Source organism: Mus caroli, chromosome 10, assembly GCF_900094665.2.
Source record: "Mus caroli chromosome 10, CAROLI_EIJ_v1.1, whole genome shotgun sequence".
Lineage (NCBI taxonomy): Eukaryota > Metazoa > Chordata > Mammalia > Rodentia > Muridae > Mus > Mus caroli.
Genome location: NC_034579.1, coordinates 54,015,018 through 54,030,373, shown reverse-complemented (window position 1 = coordinate 54,030,373; position 15,356 = coordinate 54,015,018). Strand labels below are relative to the sequence as shown.

Genomic DNA, 15,356 nt, shown 5'->3' with positions numbered 1-15,356 from the left:
ACATACCTTAAATCCCAGCCCTCAGAAGACAGAGGCAGGCAGCTCTCTGAGTTCGAGGCCAGTCTGGCCTATGTAGTGAGTTCCAGAGAGCCAGAGCTACATAGTGAGACCCTGTCTTAAAAAAAATAAAATAAAATAAAGACACTTTAGTAGACTGATCTGTTGAGAGATCATTTCAGTAGATATGAATTGCAGGGTCAGAGGCAAAACCAGTTTGTAGTCCTGGCTGGCTGTGGGGTTTGGGCAGGGTTGGTTCAATAGCTGGGCTGCGGTGGACTGCACTGGAACAGCAGGGAGTAGGCACCATTGTTTTTCTCTCCCCCAATGAGTCACATTGTGGGAAGAGCTGTGCTTAGAATTGGATGTGTCTGATTGCAGTCACGGGCTGCTCTCCGCCCTGTGCTCGCCCTGGGGTGTCAGTGTTTATAGAAAGGGTAAGGACGATAGTTACTAGGTCACAGGAGGGTTGGGATTAAATTACAGAGAAGCACGCACATACAGTGTCCCCAGTTTTCTGACTAAGTGCAGCCTTCCTGGAGACACGCCCAGTGGGCAGAGACGACTGCAACGTTAGTTTTCTCCTTGCTACCTGCTTTTGTCCACACCAGTAAGCTCAGGTTTCCCTACCTTCTTTAGAAGTCACCATGGACTGGACCTCACATAGCCAAACGCAAGGACATGTGTACGTAGGAAGGGAGGGATTGTTCAAGGGACGTAGTCTTAAGCATTCAATAAACTGTCCCCAAGTTTAATACTATAAATGATCTTTATATCAAGTTGAAGAAAATATAAATTGAAAGACAATTCTGCTGAGTTTGCACCTTGTGGCACAGAATGTGTGCCTGTTCTGGGCCTGGCTGGGGTGCTATGGGGAAAGGCCGTCTATTCTTTTTTTTTTTTCTTTTTTAAGATTTATTTATTTATCTTATGTGTATGAGTACACTGTTGCTGTCTTCAGACGCCCCAGAAAAGGGCATTGCATCCCATTACAGATGGTTGTGAGCCACCATGTGGGTGCTGGGAATTGAACTCAGGACCTCTGGAAGAACAGTCAGTGTTCTTAACTCCTGAGCCATCTCTCCAGCCCCAGAAAAAAGCCTTCTTTAGCCTCTCTAGCCCACAGTAATCTTTCCTTACTGAAAATTTCATTTCTCTTGGTTGTATAAATTGGACTGAACTGACCACACACACACACACACACACACACACACACACACACTTCAGTATTGTTGCAACTCAAGGTATATCTGTTTTTATACATGTATCCTGACTTGCTCAATAGATCATGGCCACTTAGCAATCACTGACCTTGTGGTTTTAAAAGATTTTATTTATTATTATTATTATGTGAGTATTTTATACCACAACCATGCCTAATGCTAAAGGAGGTGTTTTGTTTCCATGTGGGTACTGGGAATTGAACCTGAGTCCTTTGCAAGAATAAGTGCTCTTGACTACTGGGCCAACTCTCCCTCCTACTTTGAACTTGTGTTTTAATCTTCTATTTACTTGATAGTTCATCAGTGATACTTTGTACATTAATAGGCACTTGGGTTGATCATCCCTTCTCCTTGAGGCTAGTGATTATAATTGTAAGGAAGCAAGAACAAACCCTGCTTATTCATTCAGTAAGTATCCAGGTCCGCCCTAAACAAATAGCAGTTGAATTCGAGTGTATACCTCTAGTTGGCTAAATAAGTCAGCAGCTGCTGTCCAGCATAGTCTTGAAAGGACAAGGCTATGGCAGAAGGACATAGGCAGGAGCCTGGTATGCATACAAACCAGCAACGGAAATTCTGCACCTTGCCCACGTTGCTAAGAGGCAGCAGAGATGAATGTGTTTAAAAACTCCTTTGGGTTGAGTGTGGCAGCTTATAATCTAAGTACTAGGGAACCGGAAGCAAAATAATTTTGAGTCACAGGCCATCTGGGAATTGAGCGTGATGTCTTAGAACCACTTGTACTGTTTCATAAAACTCTTATGACCTAAAAACACTATACTTATGAGGTCTGACACTGCCTCTACTGTGCTTCCTAGATTAAGTGCTGGACTAGTTCTTTGAGACTTGTAAGGAATAGGTTTGGAGTTCTAGGTAGGGAAATCTGGAAAATAGCTAGTCTTGATTACTGTTGTATCTCGGTGACAAAACACCATGACCACTGCAGCTTATGGAAGGAAGATTTTTAACTGGGTTAATAGCTCCAGAGGGGTAGGTAGTCTATGGTGGTGGAATGAAGGCTTGACTCACCAAGAGCTCACACTGCGATCCACAAGCAGGAGGCGACACGCAGAAAATACCCTGAGTTATCTTAGGATCTCTAAGCCTGCTTCCAATGGCACACCTCCTCCAATGAGGCCAACCCCAATTCTTCCCAAACAGTTCCACCAACTGGGGACTCAGTATTCACACCATTCAATCTACCACAACCTTATAGCTTTTATTTGAGTCATTTGACCAAATCTAACAAGGAAATTGAATGACAGGAGGCTTTGGAAACTGCTTAGAAATATAAAATCATAATCTTTTTTTATTTGTTAGGTGTTTTTGTTTTTCGTTTTTACTCCAGCAATCTTTAATGAAAGCCATGCATGAGATGTCTCTACTCCTGCATCTTCTCAATCGTTTCTTCCTTGGGTTTGCCCTTCTCCTTTCCTACTTGTTGGGACTTGGTTTTCCTCTCTAGGATCTTCTTTCAGTCCTTGTCCAGCTTTAGTCTGGTGATAACCACCTGCCTTCTCTTGCTGGACTCGTTCAGTGTAGATGACGTATTTCTTCCTCTACACTTGGACCATCTTGCCAATCTGCTGGCCTTTGTAGTGTCCTCGAACAACCTGAACTTCATCATCCTTCCGAATGGGCATAGACCGAACATTATACTTCTGTCTCAGCTCTTTGGAAAGAGGGGAAGACACGATCTTCCTCAGAATGTGAGAAGGTGTATTGAAATGCCATTTGCGGTTCTTTCTTCAGTCAAAAATCATAAAGGGATTGAACTTCATTTTGGCGGCTGTGATTCACCAATGGCCGCAAAAGGCTAAAACCATAATCTTAACATGTTAGGTTGTGTAAGATATTGTAGATCTAAATATTATAAAATCCATGCTTTCTTCTTGGTAGTAGACATACCAGTTAATGATCGACAGAGTCAAATGGCTTGGAATTGAGCTGTCATTACCACACATTGTAGGTTTTCCAAAATGTGTGTTTCTTCTGTGGTGTATTTACAACTGTGGTGGTTTTAGCTTGATATCAAATAAAAGCTTGTAAGTATTTATATTGCTAATTTTGTATGTTGTTCCAGTCCAATCATGTTTTGAGCTGTCAGTTTTTGTGTGGAGCTATTCTATCCCTCAAACTATATTCAGATGAAACTAGATGAAACCATATTTGACACACAGTATGAACTCTTCTAACCACGTCTCCTCAAATGTAACGTTGGTGGCTCTTGCCTCTAGGATCCTTAGCCTGCCCTTCCTGTTTCCTACCAATCCTTGGGAAGACTTGTTCATTGTTACTCTCCATTATATTAGCATCCAAGTAAGATTATCAATATGTCCACGTCCACAATGTTCCTGGGCTTCTGAAGTTAGATTTTTTAAAATTTCTAATCATAGCAGGAAAATTGACCTCTTTGACCATGATTTCAGATTGGACCACACTGAGTAAGTAAAGTAACTAACTGTGCAAATGTAACCTAGGCTACTGGGAAGGACCCGGGAAGCCCATACAGGGTGGACAGAGATCTAGGAGACTGTCCACTTCTCTTTCTTTTCACCCATGGCCCACCAGACGCCCATCAGCCATCTGTTTGCACATGTAATATAGATCTGCTGGCTTTAGCTCCGCTTTGAAAGTGCCCCAGTGCCATGGACCTCATGGGAATCCATTCTATGCATATGCACACCATAGACCACCTAAAATGTACCACGAAGTTCTTAATTCTGAACTCTTGTATTCGTATGTCTATTGTTGGACTTTCATATTGCAAAATTCAGCAACATAGGTAGGAGGAAAAGATAACTCCTGACCTGTATCCAGTGACTGTTAGCCTTTTCCAAGGAAAGTAAGTCATTTTTAAAGGAATTCTTCTTCTTAACTCTAATGGATGTAGAGCCTCAGTTCTCACCTGTGTGCCAAAAATGACCCTTTCACAGGGGTTGCCAAAGACTATTAGAAAACACAGATATTTTCTCTACAATTCACAACAGTAGCAGAATTACAATTGATGAACTTACAACACGGGGAACTGAATTAAAGGGTCACAGCATTTGGGGAGTTGAGAACCACTGTGACAGAGGAAGAAACAACTTAGGAAGTTGTGTATGACATTGTCCTCCCAAAGTCTAATCACGCGTGTAAAGACCAACTGAGATTCAAGGTGACTCAGGCTCACTCTTCGAAGCCTTGTTATGAGGGAGATTCTCTAAGATAACTCTGGTGTATTTTCTATTTGAATTGTTATTTTACAGATGAAGGTGTTGGGTATGCAGGTGAAATACACAGCACCCATTAAATGGAATCTCTGTTTGCTTGCTAGAATAATGCTGGGTATCCCTAGGACTCCCGGGTGCTTGTTTATTTATAGATCCGTATCTAGGGAATATACTGCAGCAGCATAAGAAAAGCCACGAGGCATGCTGTATGCTGCTGTGCACAGAGCCTTGATTGCAGGAGCTCTTCTGTGAATAAAAGCATTTCAGTTGAAATGCAAGATCTATGGTCTTAAAGCCACTGTATATTTTAGCTTAAAATAATGCTTTTCATTTTGAATATAGAGAAACATGAAACAAAAAGACTTACTGTGGTGTAACAACGACAAGACAGGTCAGCTATTTTGGAGGCTCTTCCAAGTCTTGAAAGCCTTGCTCTGTTGGCGCCCACCCAGTAGATGCTCTTTAGACTCATTGATTCTCCCCAGAAAGTGATACATGCTTGATCTAATATTAGCAAGTGGGGGCAGGGTGGAGATGAGCCTCCTCGTGGGAACCAAGAGGTTGTTGCCCTACCTATTCCCAACATTTCCAAAAGATCAATGGGCCTTCTGCCATTTCATATCCGTTTTACTGTGGAATGACTTTGATGTCTTAAAATTAAATCTCTATCAGCTGTTGTTTCTTGCCATAGTTGTTAAAAAGTTGAACAAAATGGGCAAAAGAGAAATTTTAAGTCAATGTCACCGATGGGCTCTAAACCATGATCACTAGAGATCACTATTTCCCTTCTTTCCTTTTTTTTAAAAAAAGATTTAAATAGAACAATATTTTTAAATGATTTCTTTTGTGTTTAGGGTTACAGTGATATCATTTCCCTCCTGGCTGTTGTTGACACATGTGGCCATGTGTATGTATATGCATAGGGGTTGGTGTGTACAGTGGTGCAGGTGTGTTCTCGGGGCTCACTGTTTGGTATTGGGTACCCAACAGTCATCCTTCCTTCTGAGTTTAGTTCTCTCGCAAGGCTCCAGTCTTTAGCTTTACCCCAGCTCAATGTTTTTAGACACTCTTCCCTGGTTTTTAAAAGGCTCTACTTTTTCTGCCTTTGATGTTCCTTCTTATTCATTCATATTGCCTGTTTAACTACAGCAGTCAGTTTTATTTTACATTAATCCCAAGGAAGCCTCACAAACCCAGTGTTTCCCGCATAGTTCTTGCAATGCTACAGTTCACAGTTCGTTTGAATAAATACCATCTGCGTGTAGATATAGTGATTGGAAAGTCTCCTCTTCACTCTTAAGTAAAGCTGTGAGAGCTATGAGAGCTATGAGAGGTTTGGTGGCGCATGCCCTTAACCCTGGCACTTGGGAGGCAGAGGCAGGTGGATCTCTGTGAGTTCAAGGGCAGCTTGGACTACAGAGTGAGTTCCAGGACAGCCAGAACTTTATAGTGAGACCCTGTCTTGACTAACACAGAATATTAAAAGACAGAAACTTATTTTAAATTTCCCCTTCTCGATGTTTTCTTTTGTATCTAAAGAGATTGCTGCCTCAATCCCTTTATCAGAAAGCCATCAGTACAGTAATGATAGAATTAAGCGTTTGAAGTCATATTTGAACCCTGATTGAAACATTTCCAGAAGTTGGACTTTGAAATTCACTTGGCATCTCTATATGAATATAGGAATAATGACAGTGCCCCTCAGGAGGCTTCTGGTCGGTTAAATGACAGCAGTGCACACTAAGGGACAGTGTATCTCAAGGCTTGGTATTCAGTAGACATGGGTGGCATCGTGATTATGCCAATTTTCAAGGCCTTTCTGCAATAACACACCCAGGCATCTAGAAATAACCATTGTCACAGAGACGAGGCAGAGCCTACCCCAGGCCCTCCCATAGGCAAAGTAAAGCAACAGACGGGGAGCCAGATGTTAAACCACTCATAAAAACAGTGAATGCCACACACAAAAAAAGGGAGATGGGGACCGTGAAAATGCCTTTTAGAAGCTCGGTGACCCACTTACCACTCTGTAACTCTCTGGACTTGAGGAAACACTTCGTTAAAACAGAGATAGAATGTGAGTATGGTGGCGTTCAGCAATCTCAGAACCTGAGGGGCAGAGAAGGGGTCCCTCCAGGCTGCAGTATGAGACCATGCACTGAAAGCAAAGCCTAAACCAAATACATTGGCATATGGTTATCCATTGCTGTGTAACTAATCAAAATCAGTGACTTAGAGCAATGGTTTTACTTTTGCATTTTGTTTTTTGTTTCTTTGAGACAGAATTTATTTAGACCTGGTTGTCCTAGACCTCACTGTGTAGGCCAAGCTGACCTTGAAGTCACAGAGATCTGCTTGCCTCTGCTTCCCAAATGCCCAGGTTGAGAACAATCATTGTATCATTGTCTGGAATAATGTTTTGAGTTTATTGGGAGTCGGATGGGAGTATTCTGGTTTTGTTTTTCATTTTATTTTTTGTTTTTAAACACAATGTCTTGCTCATCACCTATAATCCTAGCACTTGTGTGCTGGAAGCAGAAAGGTCAGGAGATAAATTAAGGCCATCTTTACCTACATAAGGCCTTCTAGGCCAGTCCTGACTACATGAGACCCTATTACTAAACCCTAAAACAAACAAGAAGCAAAACCAAGAGCCAGGACCACTGTTTCTATGCCCTGTTTACTAGTTCAGACTAGCCTTGAACTTACCATCCTTCTGCCTCAATTCTTTTTTTTAATTGGATATTTCTTTATTTACATTTCAAATGTTATCCCCTTTTCTTCTGCTCCCCCCACCAGAAACTCCCTCCCCTCTCCCCCTGATTCTATGAGGGTGCTCACCCACCCACCCATCCACTCCTGACTCCCCGTCCTGGCATTCCCCTACACTGGGGCTTCGAGCCTTCACAGGACCAAGGGCCTCTTCTCCCATTGATGCTGTGACAAAACCATCCTCTGCTATATATGTGGCCAGAGCCATGGGTCCCTACATGTGTATTCCTTGGTTGGTGGTTTAATCCCTGGGAGCTCTGGGGGGTCTGGTTGGTTAATATTGTTGTTCTTCCTATGGGGTTGCAAACCCCTTCAGCTCCTTCAGACCTTTCTCTAACTCCTCCATTGGGGATACCCATGCACAGTCCAATGGTTGGCTGAGAGCATCCACCTCTGTATTTGTCAGGCTCTGCCAGAGCCTCTCAGGAGACAGCTATATCAGGCTCCTGTCAGCATGAATTTCTTGGCATCCACAATAGTATCTGTGTTTGGTGAGTGTATATGGGATCTATCCCCAGGTGGGGCCATCTCTGGATGGCCTTTCCTTCAGTCTCTGCTCCACACTTTGTCTCCATATTTGCTCCTGTAAATATGAGGGGGAGTATTTTGTTCCCCCTTCTAAGAAGGACTGAAGCATCCACACTTTGGTTTTCCTTCTTCTTGAGCTTCATGTGGTCTGTGAATTGTATCTTGGATATTCTGAGCTTTTGGGCTAATATCCACTTATCAGTGAATGCATACCATGTGTGTTCTTTTGTGATTGGGTTACCTCAATCAGGATATTTTTAGTTCCATCCATTTGCCTAAGAATTTCATAAATTCATTGTTTTTAATAGCTGAGTAGTACTCCATTGTGTAAATGTACCACATTTTCTGTATCCATTTCTCTGTTGAAGGACATCTGGGTTCTTTCCAGCTTCTGGCTATTGTAAATAAGGCTGCTATGAACATAGTGGAGCATGTGTCCTTATTACCAGTTAGAACATCTTCTGGATATATGCCCAGGAGTGGTATAGCTGGGTCCTCAGGTAGTACTATGTCCAATTTTCTGAGGAACGATGCCATATGCCACAATGTCAAAGTCAACAAGGTAGTTTGTTCGTTTGATTTGGGTTTTGTTTTGTTTTATTTTTTTGGAATGGCATATCTTATGTGGCTGCAGTCAAATGGCAGCTGACACTTTTGTGGCACCGATATTGGTGTTGTAGATGACAGTGTATCTACATCTGATCTTTGTGTGTGACTTGAATTTCTTAACTGTGCGGTAGCTAGATTCTACCAGTGACTATCCCAAAAGCACCAAGTAGAAACTACACTTCCTTTATGACCTAGTCTTAGAAATGATACATCACTACTTATTCCGTATCTGTAGGCCCATCCACATTCAGAGAATCATTGTCTCCACCTCTTGGGAGGGATATCCCCTTCACTGTATTGAGTGAACATTGTGTAGGATGGAGGATATACTGTGGACACCAGCCTACCAGTCTTACTTAGCCATAAGAATTCACATCCCTCAGCCTATTCATGATCTTGTTGGTTAAAGGACTTACCACTAAAACCTGGCTGGGTTCAACCCATGGAACCCTATGTGAAAGCAAATGGAGGGGGTGAGTTCTGTAAAGCTGTCCTCTCATCTCCTGACTCCCATGACACACCCTGTGATATGTTTATGCCTATCTCACACACACACACACACACACACACACACTCTCTCTCTCTCTCTCTCTCTTTCAGCCTTCCTGTCCAGAGTGCCAACTCACAATTCAATATAGTCTCAACATCAAGTCTATGATCTTACTTCCTAAATCAAGTCTGTGTGTGGATGAGGCTCTTGAGGCTCNCCAGCCNCCCCCNCCCCCCCCCCCCTTGAGAACCAAGTTCGGATTTGAAGACCTGTCCCATAACACACAGCATATAAGAGTGGACCAACCACTTTAAATCCTGCTATTCCTTGAGGGAAACCAAGAGATTTCAAAGCATTTCCAGAATTCAGCAAGCATGCTCCTTGCCTGTTCTTGCCCTGAGGCCAGCCATCTTCCTGCCTATGCTGTGTCTAAAGGTCTAGGTTGTACCCACTGGGCTCTTTACCCCACTGAGCATCCTTACTCTTACGTGAAAGGAGCCTGGCTTTGCATCTGAGTGGCTGTCTTGACCATCCTTTGCCTACACCACATTTGCTGTTGGTTTATGTTGTTTCTGCAGCTCTGGGGATCAAACCTAGGGTCTCTCACATGCTAGGTAAGAGCTCTACAACTGAGCCTCACCCAGAGTCTACCCTGTTTTGAGTTTTTCAGGTGGTATCTTCATGTGAAGACCAGGCTGTTCTCAAACTCGTGATCTTCCTGCCCCAGCCTCCCCAGGGGTGCTAGAATTACAAAGCCCAGTTCTCCCAATAGAACTCTGAGGGTTCCAAAGGCACCCTTGAGTTTCGTTCTCCTTGGCTCTCTTTTCTCTCCAAACTCAGACAGTTGGCTTCATTAGACTAACACAGTCCAGAATCCGAGGATAAACTCTCTTCGCCTTGAATTCCTTCTGGTGTGGTATAAAGGCAATGTCCTTACATTTCTTAGAAATGTCCGTGTCTGAGACATATCATAACCTTAGGTTAGATAGGCCTTTTCTTTTGTTCCTTGAGGTCTATAAAGTACCACCGTAAATTTGAGGTCCTGCTAAGGTGTCATAAGAAGTCTGTTAGGGTATGACATTTGCCTGGAACCTGTTTGAGAAGTGACGGGCTGAGACAAAGGTTTGTCTGATTGTCCACTTGCTTTCATACCTATCACTTACTTCTTCCTCCAATATGTCCTTAAAACAAAAGAAGTTTGGGATCTTGTTGCTATCACCAGCTCATCTTTTGAGTTGTGTTCTACTGTGGACAGCTGGAAGATGCACAGAAGCTTTGAAGTTCAGCCCTAAAGTCTACTCTGGGGACATGGAGCTCATTAGACATGGAGCTCCTGTCCCCTACATTCCCACTGGGGGAAGTATTGTCAGTATTGTCTACCCTTTTAGCTTCTGGTAAAACTCTCTAACTTCCCAGAAAGCCCTTCTTGGCACTTCCTGAGGCTGGCTTCACCTGCTTCTTCACCCCAGTATCAGGACCCCGTGCTTTCAAAAGGCAGCATCTGATGCCTGGCAATATCAACTCTGGATTATCAAATAAAATCTGTTGCATACTCAGCATGCTTTACAGAAAGTGAACTAAGTGGTGGAAATAATTTTATTAAAACTACTTGAACTTGAAAACGCAACTATAAAAAAAATAGAATATGCAAGTATCTATTTGATAGTATGGTCATGTTCGTTAAAAACATCTATTAGGAATTCTGAATCCAAACATGGTAGGTTCCTGTCTTGATGGGTCTAAATCCAAAAGAGGTACAGCCAAGGGTGGAGAAAGGTTTATTATCTGCTGTAGGAGAATATGACGGTTATTCCAAAGTAATGTCACTGGACACTTAGATCCATACATCTACTGCGTTAGTTTTCCTGTGTTCAAAATAAATTAGAAAACAGAAATTGGTAAAGGAAAATGCTTTTATATATGTTTTTTCTTTAACTGTTCTAATGAAAATTTATATTTCACTTTTTGTTGTTAAATCTATTTCCTATAAGGGTATATTGTACCTATGCCCTTCAACCCAATTTTCTCACCCTTCCCCAATTTTCTCACCCTTCCCCGTTCCTCTTAGCCACTTTCTTGCCCTAGACAGTTTCACTATGACTCTCAAGTCACGTATACACACGTGACTTTATATAACTATATAAAATATAGGAACCACAGATGAGAGAATACCTGTCTTTCTGAGAGCAGCATGATGACTTAATATGGTAATCTACAGCTGTATTCATTTGCTGCCAACAACCTACTTGCATTCTTTTATGGCTGAAGAAGAGATTCTTGCACATGTGCACACACCCCATTTTCTCCATCCCTTCCTCTGCTATGACAAATAGAGCTGCGATAAACATTGTCGCACAACAGCACTGTGTTGTGTTGACTTGGAGCCTGTCAGGGCCATACCCAGCCGTGATCTCTCAGGTTGGTATGGTAAGTCCATTTCATAGGGTTTTGTCCCTTCTTGTAGGGATGAGGCTTCGTCTTCTGTATTGTTCTGATCCCCTGTTGCACAAGGGTGGTTGTCAGAAAGACTACACCAAAGTCTTTAAACTGACCCTTCTGCCTCCACCTCTGCAGTGCTGGGATTACGGTGTGTGCTACTGATGTGTGGGATTATAGGGCATGTTTTTATTTGGTGCTGGGGATTGAACCAAAGGCTTTGTACATATTAGGCAAGTCCCCTACTGGCTGAGCTACCCAGCCTGTTCACTGTGACTTTTATTTGCTTAGGCTGTGAAGGAAAAGCCTACTGTCCTGTTGTGAGGCATCTCCTTGTGCTTCCTGCTGCTCATGGTAGCAAGCTTTCACGCCATTTTTCTGCATAGCATTCATGGCTTCCATGTCTTGCTTGTACCTGGAGCCCCGAGGGCGCTCTCTTGGATCTCACCCTGATAGCTGTGTGACCTCGTGTATGGTCTAACCTCGGGGAGTTCCAGTGTGGTGATACAGCAACAGCCAGTGCTTCTGCATATTGAGGTTTCCCATAATTTATTCTCCCTCCCTCTCCCCCTCCCCCTCCCTCTCCCTCTCCCTCTCCCTCTCCCTCTCTCTCTCTCTCTCTCGCTCCCTCCCTCCCCTCTTGGCTCTAATTACAAAGGTAATAATGGCTAAAATTTATTCAGCCCATAAATGCAGAAAGGGAAGACATAAGCCTGCATGCATAAAAGGAAAAAGAGAAACATCCCAAGACTGCAAATGGAAAAGTACTCGGCCTGGCATCTTAAAAGAGCAAACAAAGGTACACAGAGGGGACATTCCTGTACCACAGCCACCATCCCATCTGTCTGCATCCTTCCAGGAACTGCTTCTAGGTGTCTTTATTTTTTTAAAATTTTTATAAATTATTTATTAGGGTCGTATATGAGACTTATAAACAAGTTACACAACACAAGTCTGTAGAATAGAAAGCAGGCGGGCCTATCTTCTACTGTGATACCTTTAGCAGTTTGCTCTTCATTCTTTTACATGTTAAACACAACAGGATCCCACTGTATTTTAATTCAGATAAAGTCAAATGATATTTTATAATAAAATTATAGCTATTTTACCTTCTAGTTTTAGCAATCAAGATCTTAATGATAAACTTTCAAAGATGTGTTCATTACTGTTTGCTTGTGGGTTTTTTTTTTAAGATTTAAACATTTTTCTGTTATGTGCATATGTGTCTGTATGTGTATGTGAGTGCAGTGCCCACGGATGCCAGAAGGGGGCATCATGCCCTCCGGAGCTGTAGTTACAGATATTTGGGAGCTATTGAAAGAGGATGCTGAGAACCAAACTCGTGTTCTCTTCAAAGGTAGTATGTGGTCTAAATTCTGAGCCATCTCTGGCCTACTTCCACTTTTAAAACATTTAATTCTTATTTTTGTTTGTAGTTTCTTCCCTCTCTCCCAATGGGGGTCTCACTATGTAGCTCAGGCTGACCTCAAACTCAGCATCTTCCTGACGTAGACTTCTGAGTACTGAAATACAGGGAGGTACTTTGTCTCATTTTACAATTGTCACTACAATTTACACTTTTGTCCCTTCTTACAGTGAAACATTTCCCAACTTCTTGCCATTTGCATTTCTCCTTTTATGGATTTTTCTACCCCTACCCCAAGGACCACAAACAATAAATGAGAGTGTGGCCATGAGATTCTCTTGAGATCTACTGGACACCCAACATTTGTTTGAGCTGTTGTTTCTGTGATTATTAATTGTTTTTTATAATCAATCCGACAAATAACGTAAAGAAGATGGAGAAGCCTGTCATTCGCTTCTAAATTAGGATTTATTTGCTGGGTGGCTTTAATAAATCTGCACACCTCATGAAATCCTTTCTAAAAGTTACAGGCTCTGAAATGTGTTCTTACTGGCAAGGTGGACAGCTGCTGGCAGTAAGGGTAAGGCATGTAAGAGTAGCTGAAACCCAAGGAAGAGAAACTTGTACTTTCTAGACAAATCTCTTTGTCTTTATGTGATTTATAAAAATCAAGAAAGAGTTGGGCGTGGTTGCACCTGTTCAGCGATCCGGAGGCAGAGCCATGTGGTTCTCTGTAAGTCAAAGGCCAGCTCGGTCTACACAGGAAGATCCACAACCCAAAGCTGAACATAACAAAAAGCAGCACAGCATTTATTCATCATACAGTGCATAAATAAGTGTTGGATATTAGACTGTCTTACGTAGTTTTATTGAAGAGAGAAACTAGAAAGTTTATCATATTATCGTCAATTTGGGGGGAAGATTTGAGGAAAGGCCTTTAGGACCCTATCCACAGTCCTCCATCAGCTTCTCTAGAGAATGTGTATTCTCAGTACCGCGCAGATGGGATGCTGGGTACGTAAGGGAGGTAACAGTGCACAACAGAGCTTCAAAATGATTCTGTTGCCCTGGACTGACATTGTTATGACTATAAATCCATTTATGATGACCCGCAATTATAGTATAGATACTGTAGGATGGGAAGGGCCTATTGGAATTTTCTAATCAGGACCTGGAAGGCCATAAGATCCGTCTTCTATCACACACAGAGAAAGCAGAGTCTGGAGTGCTGTGGGCTCTGAGGGAGGCTGTAGTCTCCACCAGTACTGGAGCTAAGGCTGCTGCTTCTGGCTTTCCGACCCTGACTCTGTTCTTCCTGTACCGCCTCCTTCTCTGGAGGGACTCGATCTAACCTAGATACTTTTCACCTTTGGAAGCTCTTTGCCTGTTTGTTTTTACAGTTGCTACTAAAAATAGGAACTGTTCTTTTAGGTGAGGATTCTAGGTAACTGATTCCGCCGACTCCTCAGCACAGTGTCTGCATTCCTGTGCGGTCCCCTTTCGGGACACCAGTGTAGCTTTTGAGGAATTTGGATGCTGAAGCGTTGAGCTCAGAGAGAGAAACTCTTACAGTGAAGAGGCTGGTCCCCTCTCCTAGGGCAACCTAAGGCATTCCCTGGCGACTTTGTGGGTCTCCCCTGCATGCTTTAGGGAGACAGACTGGCTCTTGGAGAAGCAGGCCTTTTGTGTGGGGGTGGAGTATTGGGGTGGGACCTAAGACCTCCCACATGGCGAGAGCATGCAGCTACCTCAGTTTGTCCCCTTTGTGGTACTGATAAGCCATTGCCCATTAACTTCAGCATTGGCATGACTAGAGCTAAAAAAAAAATAAGTTAGCCAATTATTGTTAGTCTCATAGTTTTAGTGTCTAATAATTTCGTACTTGATCAAAATATAAATCAACGCTGCTTTTCTTTACAAGGAAAGGTTTGTGAGCAACCCAGGGTCGACAGTTCTTTGGTCAGGAATTCTTAACTGGGTCTTCAGTGAACCTGGCCAGAATCCCGCCCCGGAGCCTGCTTTCCTCAAATACATTGTTTGTGTGTCTTCTACTAGTCTCTGGTTTAAATGGCCACCAGAACATTGGATCTGTGAAGTGTCACTTTCTGCATTGGGTTTTAGCCCTTCTTCGATACGTTCCTATGGCACGTGTTCTGTCCTCTCTGTTCAGTCGATTACCAGGGAGAGCTCACTAGCTCAACGTCATCTTAAGCTGTTTGTGACCTGGGAGTGACTGCAGGCCACTTTTCTCTCTAGCTCACCAGCGATGAGTTCATTCTCCACACAACCTTCAGACCTTGGGCCAAGAGCTTTGCTTCATGTTTCATTTGTATTATTCATGACTGCTGTTTCTGGATTCCTCATACAATAGAGTAACCTCCCCCTCGTCTCCTGTCTGAGTTCTATTGTAAAGCAAGATTGACTTAAACAATAATTTCCAGGAGCAAAATGAAGTGGGCCTTTCCATCTGGGTTATCCGTCTTGGTTTATATCAGTGTTGGCACACACAACAGTTCATTGTCAGTGTTTGCCCTGCTTGCTCTGTTTGTCTTAGAGGTCTTTCTCTGCAAGATCTGTAGCAACTCTAATATTTCCTGCACTCCTCTATCCAGCTGTCTTCTGTCATCTCTCACCTTCTGCTTGGCTATTACATTGCCTGTCTGATAAACACTCGTCGAGCCTCAGAGGCTGCAGAACTTTCATTCAGTAATGCAGTAGTT

At 42.8% G+C, this 15,356-nt stretch overlaps 1 protein-coding gene and 1 pseudogene across 1 annotated transcript in view; one reads left to right on the top strand and one right to left on the bottom strand.

Moving 5' to 3' along the window:
* The window catches only part of Mcu (mitochondrial calcium uniporter), a 168,659-nt gene that overhangs the window by 76,846 nt on the left and 76,457 nt on the right, over positions 1-15,356 (top strand). The gene's annotated exons all lie outside the window — the stretch shown is intronic.
* On the bottom strand, positions 2,602-3,001 carry LOC110303790 (annotated as a pseudogene).